At 47.8% G+C, this 12,981-nt stretch overlaps 1 pseudogene; it reads left to right on the top strand.

Annotated features, from left to right (window-relative positions):
• LOC119925391 overlaps positions 1-12,981 on the top strand; it is a 63,191-nt pseudogene that overhangs the window by 21,246 nt on the left and 28,964 nt on the right.

Here is a 12,981-nt window from a genome sequence, read left to right as displayed (position 1 = left end):
CAGAAGAGTTAATCCTACTCAGAGATATGGAGGTCACGTCTGGTGGCTAGGAAGTGCCTGAGACACATAATGCTGCATTCTAGATCCCCAGGGGTGAGTCTGTCTGTGTTCCCACCCCTCTGGAAGACAAAGAGGAAGGACAGGCGAATGATGGGGGACGGGGAACACAATGCCACTGAGGGAGAGGCAGGAGCAGTGTCCATGAATAATCCACCTTCTCTCTTTCCTGCCCCCACCTCCTTGCTCTAGGCCCATAATTTAACCTCTGGGACAATGGATGAGGCACCTAGATAGAGTGGTGGCTTATTTGGACATCTCGAAGACTTAGCCTAATGAAGAGGTCTTAGCTCAAAATGCACGAATCGTTTGTGGAAATGTGAGCCCCACTGTACCTACCCCAGTGCTCAGCACAGTGCTTGGCACAGTCTAAGCACTAAGCAGATCTCATAGATATTATTTTCATTATTAAGACAACAATGACTCAGTGCTTCGGTTCAGTCTGTTTTCTAATCAAACGGTCATGTTTACTGAGTGCTTACTGTGCAGAAGCCTATACTAAGCGCTCGTGAAAGTCCAGTATAATGCACTTGGTAGATATGTTCCCTGCCCACAAGGAGCTTGCAGTCTAGAGGGGAAAGCATTAATATAAATAAATAAATAAATGATGGCTATGGACATAAATGAGTGGGGGTGAGGAAGGGGTGAATAAAGGATGCACAGGTGAAAGAGAAGGGAGTAGGAGAAGAGGAATTGAGGGCTTTAAGCTGAGAAGGTGTCTCTGAGTAGATGTACATTGGTATGGTTTGGCACGTAGGGAGACTAATTGTCTGTTGGATGAAAAGGGGAAGGGCATTTTAGGCCAGAGGTAGGATGTGAGCAAGCAGTTGGGGGCAAAACAAGTGTGATTCAGGTGCGGTGAACAAGTTGGCATTGGAGGAGGGACATTTTAATGGCTGGGCTGGAGTAAGAATGTACCACATGGGCTGGAGGGATGGATTGAACTACTAGGGGTGAGTTGGATGTGAGAAGGGGGTGGGAGTTCAAGGTAGAATGTACCACTGAGGGCAAGGAATGAGTTCCAAGTGGAAGGTATTTCTACGGGGAGGGGGTGGATGTTTCAGGGAGAGTGGACCACAATGGCGGGAGTGTAGCTACAGGGGAGTGAACCACTGGTGGTGGTGGCAGGAGATGGAGCTCTAGCCAGGGTGGACGCCTAGGGGCTGGGGGAGAGAGATTTCCAGGGGACACAAACCACTTGTGTGGGAGGTGGGAGGAGCGTGGGGGTAGTGGTGGGGGAATGGAGTTCCAGAGAGCGTGAATCACTATTGTAGAGTGGGATGGATTTAGAGGCGAAAGAAGAACCTCTAGGAGAAGTATAGAGTGAATCTCCTAAAGAAATGAACCACATGGAGGGGTGGGGAAATGTACATGGAGAGTGAACGCTAGAGGGAGGAGAATGAGGTTCTAGATGGAGGGTACCACTAGGTGAGGAGGATGGAGTTCCAGAAGGAATGAACTACTTGGTGCGGTGGGGGAGGGAATTTCTGGGGGAGTGAACCACCTAGGGGTGAGGGTGAATGGAGACTCACGGGGAGCAGAACTTCTCCTTCACCTCTCTGCCTCTTGGATCTCCCCCCTCCAGCTCAGACTTCACTCTGCTGCCCTGATCATTTTTTTCTAAAAAAAGTTCAATCCACGTTTCCCCAGTCCTCCGGACCCTCTGGTGGTTGCATGTCCCCTTCTGCAATGGACAGAAACCTGTCACGATCCTTTTTAAAGTCATCTGTGAACTCGGTGCCTCGTAACTCAGCTCACTGTTCTCCTACTACACCCAGCCCACACACTTCTCTCCACTAATGTCAATCTACTCACTCTTCCTCCATCTCGTCTATCTCACCACCGACCCCTCACCCACTTCCTGCCTCTGGCCTGGAACTCCCTCCAGCTCCACACGCACAAACCACCCCTCTCTCCACCTTCAAAGCCTTATTAAGGTCAAATCTCCCCCAAAAGACCTTCCATGATTAAGCCCTCCTTTCCCCGGCTCCCTCTACCATCTGCATCTTCTATGCACCTGGATCTGTGACCTTTGGACATTTGATATTCATCCCACCCCCAACCCCACTACACTTATGTACATAGCCTTAAATTTTTTATTACAAAGGACTTATTTGATCATGTTAATGTCTGTCTACTTCTCTAGCCTAGCCCGTTGTTGGGTAGGAACCGTCTCTATATGTTGTGGGCTTGTACTTCCCAAGCGCTTAGTACAGTTTTCTGCACACAGTAAGTGCTCAATAACTATGATTGAATGAATGAATGAATGAATTACACGAGTGTCTGCTACTTCAGTTGTAGCGTGCTCTCCCAAGTGCTTTATACAGTGCTCTGCACATAGTAAGCACTCAATACATAGCATTGATTGATTGCCTGATAGTAGAAATCGTAGTAGTAGTAAGTGGTAGTAGTAGCAATAGCCTTAGGAATAGTAAAAGTGGCAGTAGCAGTAATATCAATAATGAGAAGGGTTCTGTTCTCAATCTACAACAACTTCCATGGGAACATACTTGCTCACATGGCTTCAACTACCACCTCTATGTATTTGGTTCTTAAATTTACATCTCCAGCCCTGATCTATCTCCCCCTCTGCAGTGTTGCCTTCAAAACACTCCCACTTGGATGTCATTCCATCGCCTCAAATTTAACATGCCTAAAACAGAATTCCTTATCTTCGCATCCAAACCCTGTCCTGCCCTTGACTTTTGCATTGTTGTAGACAGCACCATTGTCCTTCCAGTTTCAAAAGCTTATAACCTTGTTATTATCCTCGACTCCCCTGTCTCATTCAACTCACGTATCCAATCCATCAATAAACACTGTTGGTTAGACCTTCACAACATTGCTAAAATTTGCCCTTTTCTCTCCTTCCAAACTGCCACCATGTTAATCCATGCATTTATTCATTCATTTATTGTCGTATTTATTGAGCAGTTACTGTGTGCAGAGGACTGTAATCAGCGCTTGGAAAGTACAAGTCGGCAACATATAGAGACTGTATAGAAGGGTAGGCAGACAACAAAACGAAACATGTAGACAGGTGTCAAAACCGTTAGAATAAATAGAATTGTAACTATATGCTCATCATTAATAAAATAGAGTAGCAAATATGTACAAGCAAAATAAATAGAGTAATATATATGTACAAATACATACAAGTACTGTGGAGAGGGGAAGGAGGTAGGGCGGGGGGCAATGTGGAGGAGAAGAGGAAAAAGGGGGCTCAGTCTGGGAAGGTCTCCTGGAGGAGGTGAGCTCTCAGTAGGGCTTTGAAGGGAGGAAGAGAACTAGTTTGGCAGATGTGTGGAGGGACGTAATTCCAGGTCAGGGGAAGGAAGTGGGCTAGGGGTCGACGGCGGGACAGGTGAGCCTATTCCACCTTGATTATGGTAACAGTCTCCTTGCTGACCTCCTAGTCTCCTATCTCTTCCCACTCCAGTCCATATTTCATTCTGCTCTCTGCATCATCTTTCTACAGAAGCATTCAGGCCATGTTTCCCAACTCCTCAAGACCCTCCAGTGGAGCACGGGCTGGGGAGCCAGAGGTCATGGGTTCTAATCCCGCCTCCAGCACTTGTCAGCTGTGTGACCATGAGCAAGTCACTTAAATTATCTGGGCCTCAGTTCTCTCTTCTGTAAAATGAGGATGAAGACTGTGAGTCCTACGTGGGACAACCTGATTACCTTTTATCCACCCCAGCGCTTAGAACAGTGCTTGGCACATAGTAAGCACTTAACAAATACCAACATCATCATCACTATTATATTATTATCATCCACCTCCACATCAAACTTAAAGTCCTAGCCATTGGCTTCTAAGCACACAATTACCTTACCCCTTCCTACCTCACATCAGTGCTCTCCTACTACAACCCAGCCCCATCACTGCACTTCTCTAATACTAAGCTTCTGACCCTACCTTGATCGTGTCTATCTTGTTGCCAACCTCTTGCCAATGTCCTGCAATGACTCTTCCCACCTTCAATGCCTTATTGAAGGCAAAACTCCTCCAAGAGGGCTTCCCCAGCTAAGGTCATCCTTTCCTCTTCTCCCACTGCCTTCCGCATCATCTTGACCTGGACCCTTCATTCACTCCCCTTCCCCCAGACCCACAGCATTTATGTCCATATCTGTAATTTCTTTTATTTATGCTAATGCCTCTCTACCCATCTAGAAGGCAAACTCGTTCTGGGCAGGAAATGTGCCAGTTATATTGTTCTATTATGCACTCCCAAGCACTTAGTTACAGTGTTCTACACTTAGTAAGTGCACAATAAATACCAGTGATTGAATAGTAGTAATGAGAGTAATACTAATAAGAGTAGTTGTAATGAGAGTAGTATTAATAGGAGCAGTAGTGGTGTAAATAATACTAGTAACAGTAGCAGTAATAATAGTAGTAGCAATAGTAGTAATACCAATAATAGTAGCAGTAATAGCCATAGTAGGAGAGGTAGCAGCTGGAGGTGTGGTAGAGGAAATAGTAATAATTACTTGGCATAGTGGACATTACAGAGAAGTGGGAGTCAGGAGTCTGGGATTCTAATCCAGGCTCTATCACTTACCCACTCAGTGACCTTGAATATGCTGCTTACCTTCTTTGTACCTCAGCTTCCACATCTGTCAAGAGGGATTTCAAATCCTGTTCTTCCTCCTCCTTAGCCTTTGAGCTCGTTTCTATCTTCCTCAGTGCTTAGTGCCTTGCTTGGCAGACCCTAAGCACTTACCACGTCCCAAAGATATTATTGTGATGACCTTGTTAATGGTGGCTTGGTGCTCTGTTCTGGTCTGGTTCCTGAGCAAAGGGGGCAGACGAGAAGTGGGGAGGGGAGGAAGGGTCCAGGTAGGAAAAGGGAAATTATCCATGATGCCTCCAGGCAAGAGACACCTGTTGCCCCTCCCCAGGCCACATTAGCTGCAGGCTGCTGGGACCGAATCACTTTATTATCAATATAAGAAATGATGATGATGATGATGATGATGATAATAATAATAATAATAATAATAATAATAATAATAATAATAAAATGGTATTTATTAAGCACTTTCTATGCATCAAGAGCTGGGGTAGATGCATGATCATCAGGTCAGACACAGTCCCTAACCTACATGGAGTTCACAGTCTTTTTCCCCATTTTATAGATGAGGGAACTGAGGCTTAGATAAGTGAGGTGACTTGCCCAAGGTCACAAAGTCCACCAGTGGTGGATCCAGGATCAGAGTCCAGGTCGTCTGATTATCAGACCTGGGCTTTTTGGCCACAATTCAGGTCAGGTGATGCCCCGCCCACTTATGACAAACTCCATCCTCTTAAGAATATCTTCCTCCTGCCCCGCCCCCACCTCACCAAGCCCCTTCTTCAACAATGGTGCCCATGACAACAGAACCTGCTCCCTCCGACCCGCCCATTCCCTGCCCCCTCCCCCGCCCCACCCCACTGGGCCCTGTCCTTCTGAGCGAGCCAAATGAGCAGCCCATTTGCTTAATCCAAACCTGTGTATATTGAGTTTTCCCATCTAGCACAGAGTCCAGAACTCTTCCCGGCCCCAAGGAGAAGCGTTGATTTGTTTGAGGGCGGGTTGATCTCCGTGACTGTGGGAGACCTGTCAGAAGGCTGGAAATGGGGGCCTCAAGGCCGGGGTGGGGTCCACGGGCTAGCAGGTTGGGGAAGGTCTCGTTCCGGGCCGTTCTGGGGCATGTTATCCAAAGGCCAGTGCTTCCTGTGCAGGAGCGGCAGGGAGGGGAGGGCATTGGTGGAAGTGCTTCCTCTGGGCAGAGCATGGCACTGAGCACTGGGATAGTGCTTCTGGCTAGGAATCAGGCCCAGCCCCTGCCCTTCAGCGTCTCCCAGTTTAACGGTGTCAGGAGATGAAGGGACCTGGGCCAGACCCTCGGGAGTGATGAAACGATAAAGCACAACACAGTGTCAAACCCCCGTAGGGGCCAATGCGGTGGGAAGAAAGAGAAAAGTGCAGGAGCGTGAGGCGCCACAGCCTGTCTCCACTAATGGCAGGTTTTCCTACGGTTTGATTTCTTTCCAGAGCCAGCACGGATCGAGACTGGCAGATCCACAGCCAGCAGAGATTCTGCTTATGCCAGTGGGGAAGGTGGTGAGTCTGAGGAGGAGACAAGGCCTGGAGCTGCACCGGAAATGTAACTGGAAGGGACGGAGGGAGGAAAAGACCAAGTTATGGACTGGGCCCATCCCCTTCAAGTAATACAAAAGTACTTACTGCATGTTGAGCCCAGAACTCAGCGCTTCCTGGGCCTCGTCAAGCACCCTCAGCTCTCAGGGATCCTCGAGAGAGTCGACCTCAGGGGAGGGTGAAGCCCAGGGGAAAATGACAAGGGGAGGGGAGAATGTGGGTGGAGACAGTTGAGGAAGGGTTAAACAAAGGCAGTATCTGACAAGGGAAAGTTAGACAGGAGAGAGTGTCGGGGGAGAGTCACACAGGCGAGAGTCAATTGGGGATAGCTCTAGAAGGGAGAGTCACATAGAGGAGATTCAGGCTAAGAGAAGGGTAAGAGTTGGGTAGGTCAGACAAGGGGAAGGTCAGAGAAGGGTGAATCAGATGGGGGAGAGTGATGGGGGAGAGTCAGAAGGGTGAGTCATTGGGAGGTCAGCCATAGGGGAGCCATGAACTGTAAATTCTCCCTGCATCCATGAACCCCAAATGCTCCCTGCAGTTGCAAACCCTCATGACTCCCTGCACCAGGGAACCTGAAATGCTCCTTGCAGCTATTAAGCCTAACTGCTCTCTCTCCCTCCCTCCAGGCTCAAAGCTCCTCCTGCCTTCAGGACATCTCCATCTGGATGTCTGCCCGCCGTTTAAAACTCAATATGTCCAAGACTGAACTCCTTATCTTCCCTCCCAAACCCTGCCCTCTCCCTGACTTTCCCATCACTGTTGATTGCACTACCATCCTTCCCATCTCACAAGCCCGCAACTTTGGTGTCATTGTCGACTCCGCTCTCTCGTTCACCCCTCACATCCAATTTGTCACCAAAACCTGCTGGTCTCACCTCCGCAACATCTCCAAGATCTGTCCTTTCCTCTGCATCCAAACCGTTACTCTGCTCGTTCAACCTCTCATCCTATCCCGTCAGGATTACTGCATCAGCCTCCTCTCTGATCACCCAACCTCCTGTCTCTCCCCACTTCAATCTATACTTCACGCCACTGCCCGGGTCGTCTTTGTGCAGAAATGATCTGGGCATGTTACTCCCCTCCTCAAAAATCTTCAGTGGCTACCAATCAACCTATGCATCAGGCAAAAACTCCTCACTCTTGGCTTCAAGGCTCTCCATCACCTCACCCCCTCCTACCTCACCTCTTTTCTTTCCTTCTACAGCCGAGCCTGCACCCTCCACTCCTCTGCTGCTAACCTCCTCACTGTGCTTCGTTCTTGCCTGTACCGCCATCGAACCCCGGCCCACGTCCTCCCCCTGGCCTGGAATGCCCTCCCTGTGCACATCTGCCAAGCTAGCTCTCTTCCTATTTTCAAAGCCCTACTGAGAGCTCACCTCCACCAGGAGGCCTTCCCAGACTGAGCCCCCTCCTTCCTCTTCCCCCTCCCCCTCCCCATCCCCCCCGCTTTACCTCCTTCCCCTCCCCACAGCACCTGTATATATGTATATATGTTTGTACATATTTATTACTCTATTTATTTAACTTGTACATATTTATTCCATTTATTTTATTTTGTTAATATGTTTTGTTTTGTTGTCTGTCTCCCCCTTCTAGACCGTGAGCCCGCTGTTGAATAGGGACCTTCTCTACATGTTGCCAACTTGTACTTCCCAAGTGCTTAGTACAGTCCTCTGTACACAGTAAGTGCTCAATAAATGCGACTGAATGAATGAATGAATGAATGAATGAATGAAATGCTCCCGCAGCAATGAGCCCCTGAACCTGAAATGCAGCATCTGTATGTGGCAGCCCATTGCCTGCTCATCTGTCCCGAGCAGGCTCTGGTCAGGTCCCAAACTCCTGAGTAGCTCACCAGACCCTGGACACCAGCTTGCCATTCAGGACCTGGACACTCTGAGCCCATTTGCTGCCTTCCCTGGAGGGAGCCCAGTCCCCCAATTTTCAAATCACAGGACCGTGCTCCATTTCCACTAGGCCATGCTCTAAACTTCTCATTGGTGAGAAACATAAAAGCCCATCCCTGCAAATGACAGGTTTCATAAAACATTTTCTAATGGAGCCCTCACTTCCTCAATACAACCCATCATGAGTGAATGAATGAATCAATGCTGTGAAAAAAATGGTATTGTACACATTCCAAAAATTTATAGATTTTAAATTTCTCAAAGAAATAGCAAATGGAATTACTTTTCTAATTACAATAATGGTGGTGATTATTGTAGTAGTTGCTAAGCACTTATTATGTGCCAAACACTGTACTAGGCTCTGGGGGATAGAATATCATCAGGTTCCACATTAGGCTCTCAGTCTACACAGGAGGGAGAACAGGGATTGAATCCCCATTCTGTGCAGAGAAATGAAGTGACTTGCCCAAGATCACACAGCAGAGAATTGGTGGAGACAGAATTAGAGCCCATTTCCTGTGGCTCCCAGGCCTGGGGTCGATCCACTAGGCAGCATTGCTTCCATCAGAAGCGAATCTAATGGAATCCTTCAAAGGGTCAAATTTCAACATGTTGACCAGTGATCTACCCTCAGAAACATAGACCATGGGGGGCAGTGTGGATAATAATGACAATAATGCAAATGATATTTTCTAAGCACTTACTATATGCCAGGCACTTTACTAAGTGCTGGGGCGGATACAAGCAAATCGGGTTGGACACAGTCCCTGTTTCACAAGGGCCTCACAGTCTTAATCCCCATTTTACAGGTGAGGTAATTGAGGCCCATAGAAGTGATGGTCTCTTGTCAATTTTGTCACTGATTATGATTCCTCTTTCATTTCCCCAGAGATGGAGACTTCCGTGGTCCCAGAGGGATTTAGGGACAGAACTGAAGTCCAGTGGGATCTATTGCCCCTCAAACCAGCTGATTCTTTTCATATGACAATGTGTGTGATAGCTCAATTAATCAATCAATAATTACATTTTATGTATGGAGTGCTTACTGTGTGCAGAGCACTGTACTGATCACTTAGCTGGGTACAATACAACAGCGTAACAGAGTTGACAGACACATTCCCCGCCCAAAATGAGTTTATAGTCTAGAGGGGAAGACAGACGTTAATATTAATTGATCTCCTTCTCGCCAAATCCAACAGCCTCTGCTCCATCCTAATCCTAATCCTCCTCTACCTTGGCTTCACTAACACTGTCCTCTCCTGGTTCTCCTCATCTATTTGGCTGTTCATTCTCAGTTTCCTTTTCAGGCTCCTCCTTTCCCTACAAAGGTTCAGTTCTGGGTCCCCTTCTATTCTCCATCTACACCCACTCCCTTGGAGAACTCATTTGCTCCCATGGCTTCAGCAATCACCTCTATGCAGATGATTCCCAAAACTACATCTCCCAATCCCTTTTCCTCTCTGCAGTCTCGCATTTCCTCCGGCCTTCAGGCTATCTCTACTTGGATGTCCTCCCATCAACTCACCTCAGGCTTAACATGTGCAAAACAGAGTTCCTTATCTTCCCACTGAAACTCTGTCCTCACTCCAACATTCCCTTCACTGTAGATGGCACCACCATCCTTCTTGTCTTCAAGGCCTCGAATCTTAGTGTTATCCTGGACTCTTCACTCTCATTCAATCCACTTATTCAACCCATCACTAAATCCTGTCGGTGCCACCTTCCAAACATCGCTAAAATCTGTCCTTTCTTCTCCATCCAAACTGCTACCAGGCTAATCTAATCACTCATCCTGTTTCACCTTGATTATGACATCAGCTTCCTTGCTGACCTTCCAGCCTCCTGCCTTTCCCCACTCCAGTCCATACTTAATTCTGCTGCCCGAATGATTTTTCTTACAAAAACCTTCAGGACAAGCAGCATGGCCTAGTTGCAAGACCAAGAGTTTTCAGGTCCGAGGTCATGGGTTCTAATCCCAGCTCTGCCACCTATCTGCTCTGGGACCTTGGGCAATCACATCACTTCTCTGTGCCTCATTTCCCACATCTGTAAAATGGGGTGTACATCTCTCAGTCCCATGTGGGACAGGGACTGTATCCAACCTGATTACCTTGTTTCTACCCCGGTGTTCAGAAAAGTGCTTGGCACATAGGAAGCATTTAACAAATACCATCGCTCTTATTATTAGCCTCCACCACTCAGAACCATCCAGTGGTTGCTCAACCTTCTCCACAGCAAAGGAAAACTGCTCACTCTTGGCTTTAAAGCATTCAGTGATCTTGTCCCCTCCTACTTCACCACGCTACTCTCCTACTACAATCCAGGCCACACACTTCACTCCTCTAATGCCAACATTCTCACTGTGCCTCGATCTCATCTATCTCACCGCAGACCCCGTGCCCATGTCCTACCCTGGCCATGGAATGCTTTCCCTCCTCAAATCCAACAGACAATTCCTCTCCCTCCCTTCAAAGCCTTATTGAAGGAACAAATAGGGTTGCACGAGAGGTGAGTGAAGGGAACAAATCAAGGTGACACAGAAGGGAGTGGGAGAAGAGTTAAGAGAAGAGAAGACCTCTTGGAGGAGATGTGACTTCCAGGAGGTTTTGAATGGAGGGAGAGTGATCGTCTCTCAGCTATGAATAGGAGGGGCGTTTCCAGGGGAAAAGGCAGACATGAGTGAGAGAATGGTGGTTAGAAGAATAGAGATATTTGTTAAGCACTTACTTCGTGCCAGGCACGGCACCAAGTGCTGGGGTAGAGACACGGTAGGATATTCGGGTTGCACACAGTCCCTGACTCACTGTCTTAATCCCCATTTAACAGATAAGGTAACTGGGGCACAGAGAAATGAAGTGACTTGCCCATGGTAACACAGCAGACAAGTGGCAGAGACGGGATTAGAAACCAGGTCCTCTGACTTCCGGGCCTGTTCATTGGTTATGTCAAAAGAACACTGAAGGTAGGTGTAACATTACAGATGACATTCTTCAGAGTAAGAAAGTAATTCTGATCTCATGATGATATCCAAGCAAGATTTTACACTTCAGAAATTCAGAAAATGATCCGAGTCTTTGAGTGAGAAACAACTTGTCGTGGATCTTTGTGCCTCCTTAATGTGCTTCTGTGTCTCTACAGAATTAGCCTTCACTTTCAAAACCTTACTGAGGGCACATCTCCTCCAAGAGGCCTTTTCCAATCAAGTCCTCTATTCTCCTACTCCTTCTCCCTTCTGTGTCACCTATACACTCATATTTGTACCCTCCTGGAATGAGTCATCTACACGTGCTGCCTTGAATTCCTCAACACCAACTCTCTTTTCGACCCCCTCCAATCTGGCTACCGTCCCCTACATTCCATGGAAACTGCCCTCTCAAAGGTCACCAATGACCTCCTGCTTGCCAAATCCAACAGCTCCTACTCTATCCTAGTCCTCCTCGACCTCTCAGCTGCCACCGACACTGTGAACCACCCCCTTCTCCTCAACACGCTATCCAACCTTGGCTTCACAGACTCTGTCCTCTCCTGCTTCTCCTCTTATCTCACCGACCATTCATTCTCAATCTTCTTTGTGGGCTACTCCTCCCCCTCCCATCTCCTTACTGTAGGGGTTCCTCAAGGATCACTTCTTGGTCCCTTTCTGTTGTCTATCTACACTCACTCCCTTGGTGAACTCATTCGCTCGCATGACTTCAACTATCATCTCTACGCTGATGACACCCAAATCTACATCTCTTCCTCTGCTCTCTCCCCCTCCCTCCAGGCTCGTATCTCCTCCAGCCTTCAGGCCATCTCCATCTGGATGTCTGCCCACCATCTAAAACTCAACATGTCCAAGACTGAATTCCTTATCTTCCATCCCAAACCCAGCCCTCTTCTTGACTTTCCCATCACTGTTGATGGCACTACCATCCTTCCCGTCTCACAAGCCTGCAACCTTGGTGTCATCCTCGACTCCGCTTTCTCATTCACCCCTCCCTTCCAATCTGTCACCAAAACCTGCCGGTTTCACCTGAGCAACATCGCTAAGATCCGCCCTTTGCTCTCCATCCAAAACGCTACCCTGCTCGTTCAATCTCTCATCCTATCCCGACTGGATTACTGCATCAGCCTCCTCTCCTATCGCCCATCCTACTGTCTCTTCCCACTTCAATCCATACTTCATGCCGCTGCCCGGATTGTCATTGTGCAGAAACGCTCTGGGTATGTTACTCCCCTCCTCTAAAATATCCAGTGGCTACCAGTCAACCTACGCATCAGGCAAAAACTCCTCACCCTCAGCTTCAAGGCTCTCCATCACCTTGCTCCCTCCTACCTCACCTCCGTTCTCTCCTTCTACACCCCAGCCCACAATCTCTGCTCCTCTGAGCTAATCTCCTCATTGTACCTCGTTCTCACGTGTCCCACCTTCGACCCCCAGCCCACGTTATCCCCCTGGCCTGGAATGCCCTCCCTCCGCACATCCGCCAAGCTAGCTCTCTTCCTCCTTTCAAAGCCCTACTGAGAGCTCACCTCCTCCAGGAGGCCTTCCCCTCCTTCCTCTCCCCCTCCTCCTCTCCCCATCCCCACTGCCTTACCTCCTTCCCCTCCCCACAGCACCTGTATATATGTATATATGTTTGTATGTATTTATTACTCTATTTATTTATTTTATTTGTACATATTTATTCTATTTATTTTATTTTGTTAATATGTTTTGTTTTGTTGTCTGTCTCCCCTTTCTAGACTGTGAGCCCGCTGTTGGGGAGGGACCGTATCTATATGTTGCCAACTTGTACTTCCCAAGCGCTTAGTACAGTGCTCTGCACACAGTAAGAGCTCAATAAATACAATTGAATGAATGAATTAATTAATTAATGAATTCAGGG

This window comes from Tachyglossus aculeatus, chromosome 3 (genome assembly GCF_015852505.1).
Source record: "Tachyglossus aculeatus isolate mTacAcu1 chromosome 3, mTacAcu1.pri, whole genome shotgun sequence".
Taxonomy (NCBI): Eukaryota; Metazoa; Chordata; class Mammalia; order Monotremata; family Tachyglossidae; genus Tachyglossus; species Tachyglossus aculeatus.
This window is presented reverse-complemented; position numbering and strand designations above follow the sequence as displayed.